The sequence below is a fragment of the Macrobrachium nipponense genome, chromosome 40, assembly GCF_015104395.2.
Source record: "Macrobrachium nipponense isolate FS-2020 chromosome 40, ASM1510439v2, whole genome shotgun sequence".
NCBI lineage: Eukaryota > Metazoa > Arthropoda > Malacostraca > Decapoda > Palaemonidae > Macrobrachium > Macrobrachium nipponense.
The window spans coordinates 31,693,452-31,707,177 of NC_061101.1; the positions used below are offsets into that span (position 1 = coordinate 31,693,452).

Below are 13,726 nucleotides of genomic sequence, written 5' to 3' on the forward strand. Positions count from 1 at the left end.
GTGTGTCACTGACCTTGGCCTAGGAAATCAGCGGGCTGGAAGCCACCTCCTCACCCACACTGCACTTGCCCAAGGCGCCACCGGACACTCCGCTAAACACATCACCAACACTAGGAGCTACCGCACGCTCCAAAGCACTCCTAGCAGCCATTAAGACCTTTACATAAGATGCTAATTGAGAGAGAAATTCGGCAATGGATTCAAATCTCTTATCAATCCTACCCTCAAGACTGGTAATGGTGCTGGTTTGGAATTAAAGGAGCTGGGTAAAGGAGCAGGGTACAGATTGAGAATTGGGAATAGGGTCAACAGCAATGACAGTTCAACAACATTACATCATCATCAATATCATCCACATGGATTCCTGACCAATTAATGCTTTGCTAATCTGTCTAGCTGTTGCCTTTCTTTCTCTGTCCCTTTCCAGTTTACGTAAATATGATTTCAGTCTTCCATTTATCAAAGTCCCAATCTTGACATTCATTCCACATCTTAGCCTGCTGAATACACTTGTACCCTACAATCTGTCCAAATGGTGTGCAAATCCTGAGATTCCTTAGTCAGATGAGTATTGCAGCCCTTGTTGCAATGCCTAATACTAGAACTACTCAAGTCTGACATATTAACCCTTAGACGCCTATTGGACGTATTTTACGTCGAGATAAATTGTCTGTGGGGTGCCGATTGGACGTATTTTATGTCGACATAGAAAAGTTTTTTTAAAAATTCGCGGAAAAATACTTATAGGCCTACCAGCCGAAAATTTTTGAATCACGCGCCTTGGGGGATGCTGGGAGTTCACGGATCAAGGTGTTGTTTTGTTTACAATCGTTACGCAGGTGTGCAAGCGCGAATTTCTTTCTTATCGCACTAAAAAGTATCAGTGACACATCTCAGAAATTATTTCGTCACTTTGACATAATTTTTGCACCATTTTAAATTAGCCGTTACATAGAGTGTTATATATGAAAATGTGCGCAATTTCCTGTAGAATACAACCAAAAAATACTCATGATTGTAGCTTTTATCTGTTTTGAAATATTTTCATATAAATAACGATAAGTGCCAAAATTTCAACCTTCGGTCAACTTTGACTCTACTGAAATGGATGAAAAGCGCAATTGTAAGCTAAAACTCTTATATTCTAGTAATAGTATTCAATCATTTACCTTCATTTTGCAACAAATTGGAAGTCTCTAGCACAATATTTTGATTTATGGTGAAATTTATGAAAAAAAAACTTTTTCCTTACGTCCGCCCCGCACCGGCTAAACTCTTCCGAAAAAATCATAATATGTTTATTGTTATTATACAATTAAGTTTGTTCATACTTACCTGGCAGATATATATATAGCTGTATTTTTCTGACGTCCGACAGAAATTTCAAAAACTCGCGGCACACGCAGTGGGCGGCCAGGTGGTAGTACCCATTCCCGCCGCTGGGAGGCGGATATCAGGAACCATTCCCCATTTTCTATTTCATATTTTTTATTAATGCCTTCTGTCCTCCTGAGGGGAGGAGGGCGGGCACTTTAATTATATATATCTGCCAGGTAAGTATGAACAAACTTAATTGTATAATAACAATAACATTTTGTTCATGCCATTACCTGACAGATATATATATAGCTGAATCACACCTTCGGATGGTGGGGAAAGACAGAATAAGGATTTTTTGGGAAACTAAAATTAAGTAGATGATATACATCTTGGTTCCTTACCTGTTTGCAAAGTAGACTATGTGATTACTGTCACGTAAGGCTGCTTTTGCTTGAATTATTCAGAGTTTGCCCAGCCATGGTGGAGACCCTGTAGTGCTGGTGCGCTCTGGATGATCCTGTCAACGGTGCGAGACCTCAGCGTGACAAGATCATCGAGGCCATACAAATGAGGGCAACGAAGCAACTGACCACCACCTGACCAACTATACACAAACCCCTTAAAACTAGCTAACGTATGGGAGATCTTCACATAAGACTCACCACAACCTAAAAACACAACAACCTAACTTAACCTAACTAAGGAATAGGGAAAGAGCTACTTCCGGACCCCCAATACTGTGTCCGCAGAAACGTATGGCCCCAGTGCATTACAATAAAAAATCGTCATAGATCGTTCTCACATCCCTTAGGTAATGTGAGGCGAAGACGGAGTTGCTCCTCCAAAAGGTACAATCGAGGATGTCCTGATTGACATGTTCTTTTGGAAGGAAGAGAGTGGAGCGACGGCTCGTACTTCGTGCGCTTTTACTCGGAAGAGGCTCAAATCAGTCTTCTGGAAAGATGAATGAGCCTCCGAATGGTGTCCCTTAGAAAGAAAGCCACTGCATTCGTTTGATAAAAGGTAACTCTGGCCTCTTCACAGAGCACCAGAGGTTACCTGAGGGACCTCTAACCTCTTTAGTTCTATGCACGTAGAACTTGAGAGCCCTTAAAAAACCAGGCAAAGGACTCTCTCTGGTTCTTGGCCACCAGACTTGACAGTACCTTTGATCTCAAAAGTCTTCGGCCAAGGGTTCGAAGGATTTTCATTCTTCGCCAAGAAAGATGGGTTCAACGAGCAGACAGCATTGTCCCCTTTGAAGCCCATTAACTTGCTAAACGCTTGAATTTCACTAACTCTCTTAGCCGTCGCAAGAGAAGTTAGGAAAAGAGCCTTCCTTGTCAGATTCCGAAGAGACGCTCTGAAGCGATTCGAAAGTGTTCGACATAAGGAATTTCAGGACTACATCCAGATTCCATGAAGGGGTCTCATTTGAGAAGGAACCTTCGAGTCTCGAAAGACTTCAAAAAGGTCATGAATATCCTTGTTGTCAGACAGGTCTAGGCCTCCTGTGCCTAAAAACCGCTGACAACATGCTTTTATATCCCTTGATGGTAGGGAGGCGCTAATTTCTGCACATTTCTGAGAAATAGGCAGAAAATCAGCTATCTGGTTCACAGAGGTCGAGGAAGAGGAAACTCCCTCCTTTTAACACCATGCCCTGAAGGAAGCCCACTTCGACTGGTAAACAGCTCTTGTGGAAGCACCGTCTCGCATGTGCGATTGCTCTCGCAGCTGCCTTCGAAAAAAAAACCTCTCGCTCTGGCCAACTTTTCGATAGTCTGAACGCAGTCAGACTCAAGAGGCGGAGAGTTTTGTGAAACCTTTTCGAAGTGAGGCTGTTTGAGTAGATCTTTCCTCCAGGGCAATGTCCTTGGAAGTCTACAAGGAAAGACATGACCTCTGTGAACCATTCTCTTGCTGGCCACATCGGAGCGATCAGGGTTAGCCTTGTCCCTTCCGAGGCCGCAAACTTCCTCATGACTTCCCCCAGAATCTTGAATGGTGGGAAGGCATAAAGGTCCAGGCCCGTCCAATTCCAAAGCAACGCGTCCACCGCGATTGCCTCTGGATCCAGGAGCCAGGGGAGCAGTAAAGAGGAAGTCTCTTGTTCCTTGACGTTGCGAATAAGTCGACCAGTGGACGTCCCCACAGCGTCCACAGGTCTCGACAAACGTCCTCGTGCAAGGTCCATCCGTCGGAAGGACTTGGTCCCGACGACTGAGAATGTCTGCCCTGACTTTTGCACACCTGCAATGAATCTCGTCAGGTAGGGTCGTTACCTCTTTCCTTTTTGCCCACAGCAGAATCTCTCTCGCTAGGGAGTACAACGCTCTGGAGTGTGTACCTCCCTGGTTTTTTATAAATAAGCGAGTGCTGTGGTATTGTCCGAGTTTATCTGAACAATCTTGTTCTCCAAACTCTTCTCGAAGAACTGCAGGGACAGAAATACTGCTGCCAGTTCTTTACATTTTATATGCCAGGCTACCTGTTCCCCTCTCCAGGAGCCTGACACTTCCTTACCCCTAGTGTTTTGCTCCCCATCCTGTGATGGAAGCGTCTGAAAACAACACTAGGTCGGGGCTCAAAAGACTTAGGGACACACCCTCTTGCAGCTTCTGAGGTCAACCACCATCTTAGGTGGTTTCTTGATCGGAATCGATATCCTCATACTGCCTCGAGATCGTCTTTTGCCTTCCACTCGTCTGCCAAGAAGAATTGGAGAGGCCTGATGTGCAGTCTTCCCAAGGAAAAACAAACCTTTCCAGCGAGGAAATGGTCCCCAGCAGACTCATCCATTCCCTCGCCGAGCAAGTCTCCTTCCTTAGAAAAGGCTGAGATCTTTTCTAAGCCTAGCTGCTGACGTTCCTGGGACGGAAACGCTCGAAAAGCCACTGAATCCATCTGAATCCCCAGATACACGATGGACTGTGTTGGGGTCAGATGCGACTTTTTCGAGGTTGACCAGAAGTCCCAGGGACTTCGCTAAGGCTAAAGTGAACTGCAAGTCCTTCAGACACTTCTCTCTCGACGACGCTCTGATCAGCCAGTCGTCGAGGTATATGGGAAACTCTTATTCCCGAAGAGTGTAGCCACCTCGCTACGTTCTTCATCACTACTGTGAACACCATCGGAGCCGTGGTCAGTCCGAAAAGCACATCGCTCTGAACTGCCAAACTTTGTTGTTCAAGACAAATCTTAGATATTTTCTTGAAAGAGGGTGGATCGGGATGTGTGGAAGTACGCGTCCTGCAAGTCCAAGGATACCATCCAGTCGCCCGGTCTCAACGCTCCAGAACAGAATGAGGCGTCTCCATCGTGAATTTGATCTTTTCCACGAAAAGATTGAGCCTGCTTACATCTAGAACTGGACGCCAACCTGACGGACTGCTTTGGTACTAGGAAGATTCTGTTGTAGAAACCATGGAGACCCCAGGTCCGCGACTTGACCTTTTCCACCGCTCTTTTGTCGATCATCTGTTGAAGGAGATCGAACAAGACTTTCTTCTTTTCTCCTTGGTAGGATGGAGAAAGGTCTCTGGGAGTCGTAGAGAGGAGGAGATCTAAAAGGGGATCTTGTACCCCTGCTCCACGATCTTGAGGGACCAAGAGTCCGTGTCTCTCTCTCTCCACGCTCCCGCCCGCAAAATACTTCAGTCTGGCTCCGACTGGTGTCTGAAGGACATGCTTTTCACTTGGAAGGCTTTGGTTTAAAAGAAGCTCTTCCTCGTGAAAACCCTCTCCCTCGAGGAGCTGCTCTCGAGGGGGGGAGCCCACGAAAGGGCTTTACTTTCTTCGGCGGACGAACTGCAGCCGAAGAGGTTTGAAGGTCCGGCCGACCGTCTTGTAGACTGGGCCAAAAGATCCTGAGTAGCCTTCTCTTGTAGCTGTTCGTCAGTCCTTTACCAAAGTCTGGGGGAAGAGATGGTTCGAAAGAGGCGAAAACAACAAGTCCGCTTTCTGAGCTGGCGTCACTGAACGAGCTGTGAAGTTGCACAGCAAAGCTCTCTTTTTTAACAAAGCTGTTCCAAAGTGAGATACTAGCTCTTCCGAACCATCCCTGACGGCTTTGTCATACATGCTAACACGCTGGACAGCTCCCCCAGACTAAGAGATTCTGGGCTTCTCGCTTGCAAATCCAGAACTCCCAAACACCAATCAAGGAAGTTGAAGACTTCCAGCGTCCTGAGCAGACCTTTCAAATGATGGTCTGTCTCCGACGCGGTCCAAGTTACCTTGGCAGAGGGTAAAGCGACCTCCTCTGTAAGTCTACAAGGCTGGAGAAATCTCCTTGAGCCGAAGAAGGGATACGAACTCCCACTTCGTCCTTGGTCCTATACCAAATGCCTCCTTTACCACTAAGTTTAGTAGGAGGCAAGGCGAAGGTCGTCTTGCCTTGGTCTCTCCTTCTTATCATCCAGTCCTGGAGCTTCTTGAAAGCACGTTTCGTCGATAGAGAAGTCTTCATCTCTACGAACTCCGGGATTTTTCCCCGTTTTCGATGAAGAAAACTGTGAAGGAGGAGACTTGGGAGCTGAGGGCTGAAATTTGTCCTCAAAAGAAGAACGCAAGAGTCTAACTAGGACTTTGTAATCCGAGGTAGAAGGGGCTGTAGCAGGTTCCTCTTCACCCGATTCAGCCGAACTACCTATTCTTCTCCTCTTCTCTAAACGGAAGAGGAGAACGTCTGTCAGGAGAAGGCGTCCTATTGGCGGGTCTTAGCAAGATCAAAGGACCCCTATCCTTGCAAGATGCAGCCTTATCACGGCTGTCTTCTTTCTGACGCTTACTGCTCGCTGATGGAAGAGCGTCCTGAGGCGGACGAGCGTCTTCCCGCGCCTTCCGCGGCAGTCTCACCTGCCCGAGAAGCGTCTTTACCTCTCTTCGCTGGCATACGTTGCCTGAGCGCGTAAAAAAAGCGTCTGGGGGTAAGACTTCTTGTTCAGAATCCCCGAAAGCGTCTTGAAAGGAGGCCTGAACGTCCTGGCGAGCTTTCCTGCCAAGCGTCCTGTCTAGCGTCCTGGAGAGCGTCCTGCCGGAGCTTCCTCGTGTATCGCCTCCTGGCGAGCGTCCTGACGAACGTCCTGCCTAGCGTCCTGCCACCAGCGTCCTGACGAAAACGTCCTGCCTAGCGTCCTGCCAAGCGTCCTGACGAGCGTCCTGACAGCATCTGTTGCCGAACGTCCTGCCGAGCGTCCTTGAACACAAAGCGTCTTCAAAAGCGTCCTGTCGAACGTCCTTCTATAAGACGAACGAGACGGCGAATCGCTGAAGGAGAAGCGATCGCGAACGAGACGCAGGAGGAGAAGGAGACGGAGACTGCTTAGTCCTCTTGACAGGCAGCTTAAGGTCCTTCCTCCGCTTAGGCTCGACTGCTGCTGGGCGAGTCCTCTGAGCCATAAGCGAGGGATAGCTGGTCCTGAAGGGACAAAAGAATGTTCTTCGTTGGAGAAGAATGAGTCGAAGGAAGCAGGACTGGTCCTGTGAGAAGACGAGGGGCGAGGACGCCTCCTTCCTTCTCAAAGGAACAGCTACCTGTTTCTCAGGTATACGCGCCTGTGCGCGCAACCTAGCGTCCTCATCGGAGGAGATCCTACCTCTCTTCTGAGGCGGAAAGACATCATAAGCGTCTTCCGACGAAAGCGGCGAAAGAGGACGTGAAGCGTCCCTCCGCAAGAAACGTCCTCTTTAACGGACGAGAGTCTCTCCGAGCGCTCCACCCCTTGCGCGGAGGACGCTTCGGAGGAACGAGAAGCACTCCTTCATGACGCGTGCTCGTGCACGGTCCTTGGCAGCCTGGGTCTTTGCTACATGGTCTGCCGAAGGGACGCCAGATCGGTGGGAAGCCCCACCCCCGTAACCCTCTTGCGGCTTTCGACATACCTCCTCCCTGGGTCTTGGAGTCTGATAGAGGTCTAGGCCTAGAGGCATTATGGGGCCGATCTGACGCCCCCTCCACAACACTGGGGGCACGATCACACACTTGCACCGAGCCAGTTTCTAAGGCTTTCACTTTGGTCTCCAGAGTGCGAAGGGACTCCAAAATCATAGAGAGAGCATCCGCTCCTCCCGACACAGAATCAGAGCCCGAAGGCAACACAGGTTAGGGGTTGTAAACACTACAGGTGTTAGTGCAGGGAGAAACGTTAGTCTTACCTTTGGAAGAACCACTTCTTGAGGAAGACCTCCTGATCCTATCGCGCTCCCAATTTATTTAAGGCGATAGGACTCATATGCTCTCCATTCATCATCAGTCAAATTTCTCACATTCCTTGCACCGATGATCAATCAAACAATGAAGCCCCCTACAACTCATACATACTGTGTGGGGGTCTACCGATGCTTTCGGTAGCCTCACCTTACAATCAGCCCTCACACACACTCTGAAACTCACACCACTTGATCAGACATATCTTATAGAGAAAAGTCAATCCAAAATCAAAAACGGTCCACTATCGCGCATGCCAATTCAACAATCCAATTCAATACCAACAAAATCAATCAGATACTTAAAAACGAGTCAATTTCCAAAAAATCCTGAGCAGAGGTCTGGTAACAGATGTTTACTGACCGGACAGACAAAAAAATATGAATAGAAAATGGGAATGGTTCCTGATATCCGCCTCCCCAGCGGCGGGAATGGGTACTACCACCTGCCGACCACTGCTGTGCCGCGAGTTTTTGAAATGTTTCTGTCGGACGTCAGAAAATACAGCTATATATATATCGTCAGGTAAGTGGCATGAACAAATTTTTTTGTCCGATTGTCGTAATATTTGCACCATTTTAAATTAGTCCGTTACATAAAGTTTTTTATACATGGAAATGTGCGCAATTTCATGTAGAATACAACTATAAACAACTCATGGTTGTAACTTTTATCAGTTTTGAAATATTTTCATATAAATAACGATAAGTGCCAAAATATCAACCTTCGGTCAACTTTGACTCGACCGAAATGGTAGAAAAACGCAATTGTAAGCTAAAACTCTTATATTCTAGTAATAGTATTCAATCATTTACTTTCATTTTGCAACAAATTGGAAGTCTCAAACAACAATATTTTGATTTATGGTGAATTTATGGAAAAAAAAAAAAACTTTTTCCTTACGTCCACGCGGTAACTCTTCCGAAAAAATCATAAATTTTTTCGTTCGATTGTCGTAATGTTTGCACCATTTTAAATTAGCCATTACATAAAGTTTTATATATGAAAATGTGTACAATTTCATGTAGAATACAACTAAAAACAACCCACGGTTGTAGCTTTTATCAGTTTTGAAATATTTTCATATAAATAACGATAAATAGAAAAAATTCGTCCTTCGGTCAACTTTAACTCGACCGAAATGGTCGAAAACTGCAATTGTAAGCTACAACACTTACAGTCTAGTAATATTCAATCAATTACCTTCATTTTGCAACAAACAGGAAGTCTCTAGCACAATATTTTGATTTATGGTTAATTTTTAAAAAGTGTTTTACGTCCGCGTGTGTTACGAATTCATGCATCATTTTGTGATAATATTTTCTCTGTGTTGCCTGATCGTTTTACAATGTGTTTATATACCAAAATGATTGCAATTTAGTGTACAATATAACAACAAAATTAACGTGTTATCTTTAACCGTTTTGCTCACAGCGCGATTTGTATACAATTATATATGAAAAATTTTTTGGAGCTGTCATATATCCCAATATTTATATATAATATTTTTTTCATTTCTGATGGTTGCAATACTCAACTTCAGGCAATGACAAAAAAAGGAGCCAAAAATTAACTCTTAATCTTGAAAGAAACTAAGAGTGCTGTGATTTTAAAAAAAATTTTTGCTTCGGCGCTCACTCGCGAACGCCGCCGGCATACGGGAGACAATTTTTAAAATACCGCTTCGAAGGGTACATTTATTTAGACATAAAACAGTTGAAACTATTTATAACGAAAATTCAATAATTCCTCAAAATTTGGCAATCATCACTATAATTACAGGAAAGTTGTTTCCTCAATGTATGATAAAATCAGTTAGAATTCTGACATACATGAACCACAGATGGAACACCATGACTGAGCACCATCAACCAAATCTTGCATAACTGCACCATTTCCTATATCCTTATTTGGAACTGATATGATTTTTTATGACTTGTGGTACTGGTGATTCACTTATATATACAGATGATAGCCAACCTTTATTTTTCCTACCTCTACTTTGGAATGTTGTATTTTTGACCGGTACTATTGAAATTCAGTGACAATCCCCATTAGTGCCGTTGAGACATGGTAATAATACAATCTGATTTAAGTAGCTGACTTAAATGATACATGTAAGCTGAAGTTTGTTCCAGTCCTTGGAGCCTCATAAACTACAAAAATAAATGGCTCTCCAACAGCTACTATTTCAGGATGGGTAACTGCTACTTCCTTGCAAGTAATTATCCTTGATATGCAGACTGTTTCATAATTTTCACCCATCCATAAAATGAAGATGTATCAAAGCCAAAGAAAGCATGAACAAGGTATACTGAATCTGATATTTTTTGGCTGTTTGAACGCTATAGTACACACCTTTCCCAAAACCAAATGGCTGCTCTCCTGATTATACTTTCTACTTTTTCTATCCAGTCACACCACATGCTTTGTTTTGCTATAGTGATTTCTAGTCCTCCACTTTCCATTCCACTCTTCAACCTTAAAATGTATTTAACAACTCTTCCTCAGATTCTACTGTCAGAACTAGGTTATCCACTAAAAGCAACTCCCTTTACTATGATACACAGCAAACAGGTCAGCACTGATTTTTTTTATTAATACCAACTTCTTTGCACCTGTCACAGTTTTCACTCTAGTGTAATGATGAGTAACATCTGTATCTTTCTGGTTTTCATTATTTGGTCTTAGTGCTCTGTTCAATGCCTTTTCAAAATTCACAAATATATGGCATAATCTCTTCTTCTTTTGATGTACTTTTCCTTGAGTTGCTTCATTATAAGGATTGCTTTTGTTGCTGATTTCTCTGGCAAAAAGTTGAACTGATGATTACTGGTTTCACTATTTTTTTTTACTTTCCTCCCACCCCTTTACCCATATTATCATAGCATGCTAAACCAGTCTTTTATTCATTAGTTCTAAACAACAGAGCCTCCCATTTTCCTTTGTACCATTCCAGACTTGTTCCCAATCTCCTTGTCCTATATCTTTGTTTATAATGTTTTCATATATTCTAGTAAGCTCATGGATGACTGGCTCTCCAGCTGCTTGTTATTCCACATGACACTGGGCTTTCCCATCTTTCCTTACTTGGAGTATTTTAACCTCCTCAGCTATTATGTTCTATATATGTTCCTCTATTTTGTCAATATCCTCCAATTCATGTTTATTTTTTTCATTCATAGAGCTTCCAAAGTACAGCCTTCATTGTTCCAGGGTCATTTTTTTCATTCTTAATTCCTCCTTTTCATTCTTTTACATAAACTAAACTTTACAACTTTCCTGTTTTTCTTCAGCCATCTACCATCATGAACAGAGTTCCTTTTCAGTCTTTTTTGTTGTGATTCCAATTCCTTTCCTCGCAACTACTTGCCCCTGCCACCTGTCTTTTAGCCTCCTTCCACTTTCTCTGGATCTCTGTCCTGTAACCTGATTGTCCCCTACAAAAGCTTGAATATGCTCTCTTTTTTTTTAACAACTGTGCAAATCTTCATTTCATCACTATGCCTCTCTCTCCTCCATAACTGTTTCTCAATGCCACCCTACATATTTCCTCTATTGCCTTTTGTACGCTGATTTTATTTTACTAGAGTTATGAATTTGGTCTGACAATCTGGCACTGGGAACCTCAATCCTTGACTTCATCTAAGCAAGGTATCCTTAAAATCAGCTTTATCCACTCCTATAGGTCATTTAACCTCCTCCTAGCATTATCCCATCTGACTGCAGCACTTCTGTATCTACATCTGATAGCTTATAAAAAATTCTTCTGGTTTTCCTTTATATACTTTACTGCCCTGACAAACCAAATATCAGTGTTTCTTCTTGTCAGCTTTTCCACCACTATCTACAATTGATCACACAATTATAAAAATTATTTTTAATGAGCTAGCCTTGCTTCTATCGCCCATGGGGATTCTTTGTAACTGTCCACTTAAAGGCTGCTGGGTTTCTTTTGAAAACTCGCTCTTAATTTTAGGGCAGATATCATTTACAAGTTCCATATGTCTTTTATAAACACATCCCACCCACTTTTCCCCAGGCTGAGACTGGCTGCTGATTGGTCATAACTGAGTATTATAACCCACATTACAGGAATTTTAACATACAAAGAGGCTCTTTGATCAGTAAAGTAAAAAAAGACAATACCAAGGCAAATGAATGTAAAAAGAAAAATTTTACATAACTTTAAGTAATAATGGCTACAAAAGCAGAACCCTTTGATGATGCTGAACACAAAAAGAACCAGAAAGTATAATTCTGACTGCACCTGAAAGTCCTGAGGATTGTCCACACACAGTATCAGATGACTACCCTTCTTCTTGGTTCAAACCAGGACTGAAAATCCAAGACTATTCATGGCAAATGAAAAAGCTTATTAAAAGAAATGGGTTTGTGGTGAAACAAGAATGCCACAATTCAATTAATAATCTTATTTATATAGTATCTCAAACCTCTTGATGTTTGTGTTCATAAACATAAAAAACTATCACAGAAACCTTGAGAGTAACTTTAATATATTAGAAAAAGGCCAGAATTTATTAAGTATGTCTTACACTATACCATGTAAAATGTTTTGAATACTTATACCTTATTAAGTAATTCAACCAGTCCACTGAGGTAATTTAATTAACTCAGGAGGCTAAAAATACTTAATGTTATGGAAAGCTATGCCCCTTAAACGTAGTCATGTGCCACAAAGGCACAAAGCAAAAAGCAACAAAGCTACAATCAGGAAGCTTCTGAAATCATCTCTCTAAATACTACAATACTCAACACAGGCACACATCAAATCAAATGCTGTAGTATATATGTGTATTTATGTACAAAGTAACATCTTCCAGGAAGTAAGGAAAGACCAAATAATTTGTGAACATTAAAACTTCAAATACATCACAATAACAACATACTATTACTAACTAAATCCAGTGTATGTGTCACAAGCACAACATACACTGAACAGTGCCTGACAAAAATATCTTTTTAGACGAAACAAAGATATTCCAGTTTAACTGCACATAAATATACTGATTTGAAGAGGGTGGTCTATGGATGATACTAAGCTTTTTAATACTAGAGCAGGAGAGAACAAAGGATGTGCATACCTGTGGGGGGAAGCAGGAGATCGCGGGGGGCTGGGATTGTGGGTGTGCACGGCAGTGAAACTGTGCCTCTTCTCCCGCTGGTGCCGCGTGTTAGGCCCCCGCAGGAGAGGGGCCACAGCTGTAGGTGGAGCTTGCGATGGGGATGGGGAGAGGCCAATGTTAGGAGAAGATGCGTGGTTAGAGGTAGGGGAGGGTAAGGATGGGTCAGGGCTAGTTACTGCAGAAGAGGATGAGGAGGATGTTGATTCTGTGTGAGGGGCAGGAGCAGCTTGCGCTGAGGGAAGGCCACTCCCACCACCCTCACTAAGTATAAGGGGTGAAGGGGGCTCACCCTCCAAGCTGGTGGGTGTCGGAGGAGCAACACGTGAAGGGCCCTGCTGTGCACTGAAATACAGTAAGACATTAAGTCTAGACACTAACTGTATTAGATAGCCAATATACAGTACAAAGTACAGTGGTTAGGTTAACGTTACATAGTCTAGCAGGTTTTACTTTTAGGCTTGTATTAAGATATTAGTAACAATTTACAATCATTCAAACAACTTCAAGGCCAAAAAAGCTTTTCCAGTACAGCTCATTCACTGATACAAGGATCATTCTATTGGCATCAAACAAGATTTGGTTTAAGCAGACAGTTACATCTATTTCACCAGGCCAAAGCCGTAACATCAGCTTTATAACAGCAAATAACAATAATTTAAGGAAAGCACATTCATTCTAAAGATGTTGGACCAGACACAAACCTTCATCTGATCAATGCAAACAGAATGCCTGTATACGTTCAATTTTGCTTTCCTGACTATAACAACATGGCTCTTCTGACAACCAACAAGTAATGATAAAGGACTTTAATTCTAATAACACTGCTACAAGAAAATTTTCTATTAATATGTACTAGTCAAAATACATATATATACTTTTATGTTTTCCTTGAGTCATGTGTAAGTTGGCAGTTCATTGTATCTTATTTTCGATTATCTAAATCACTTTGAAAACTGTTATGAATAACAAAATTCTTTTACTTTACTCATTATGATTTCGTGCTGCAAATTTCCACCATGACAATAAAGTCCTGGTGTCCAAATAATTT

The 13,726-nt window shown here is 42.8% G+C and overlaps 1 protein-coding gene across 2 annotated transcripts in view; it reads right to left on the reverse strand.

Annotated features, from left to right (window-relative positions):
• LOC135212064 (E3 ubiquitin-protein ligase SH3RF3-like) overlaps positions 1 to 13,048 on the reverse strand; it is a 197,601-nt gene extending 184,553 nt beyond the window's left edge. The window contains exon 1 of one of the 2 annotated variants that reach the window (XM_064245407.1): positions 12,637 to 13,048. The gene's annotated coding sequence lies outside the window, so the exon portion shown is untranslated. The remainder of the gene's footprint in view (positions 1 to 12,636) is intronic. The other variant, XM_064245406.1, reaches the window with a different exon arrangement.
• Between the last annotated feature and the right edge of the window lie 678 nt (positions 13,049 to 13,726).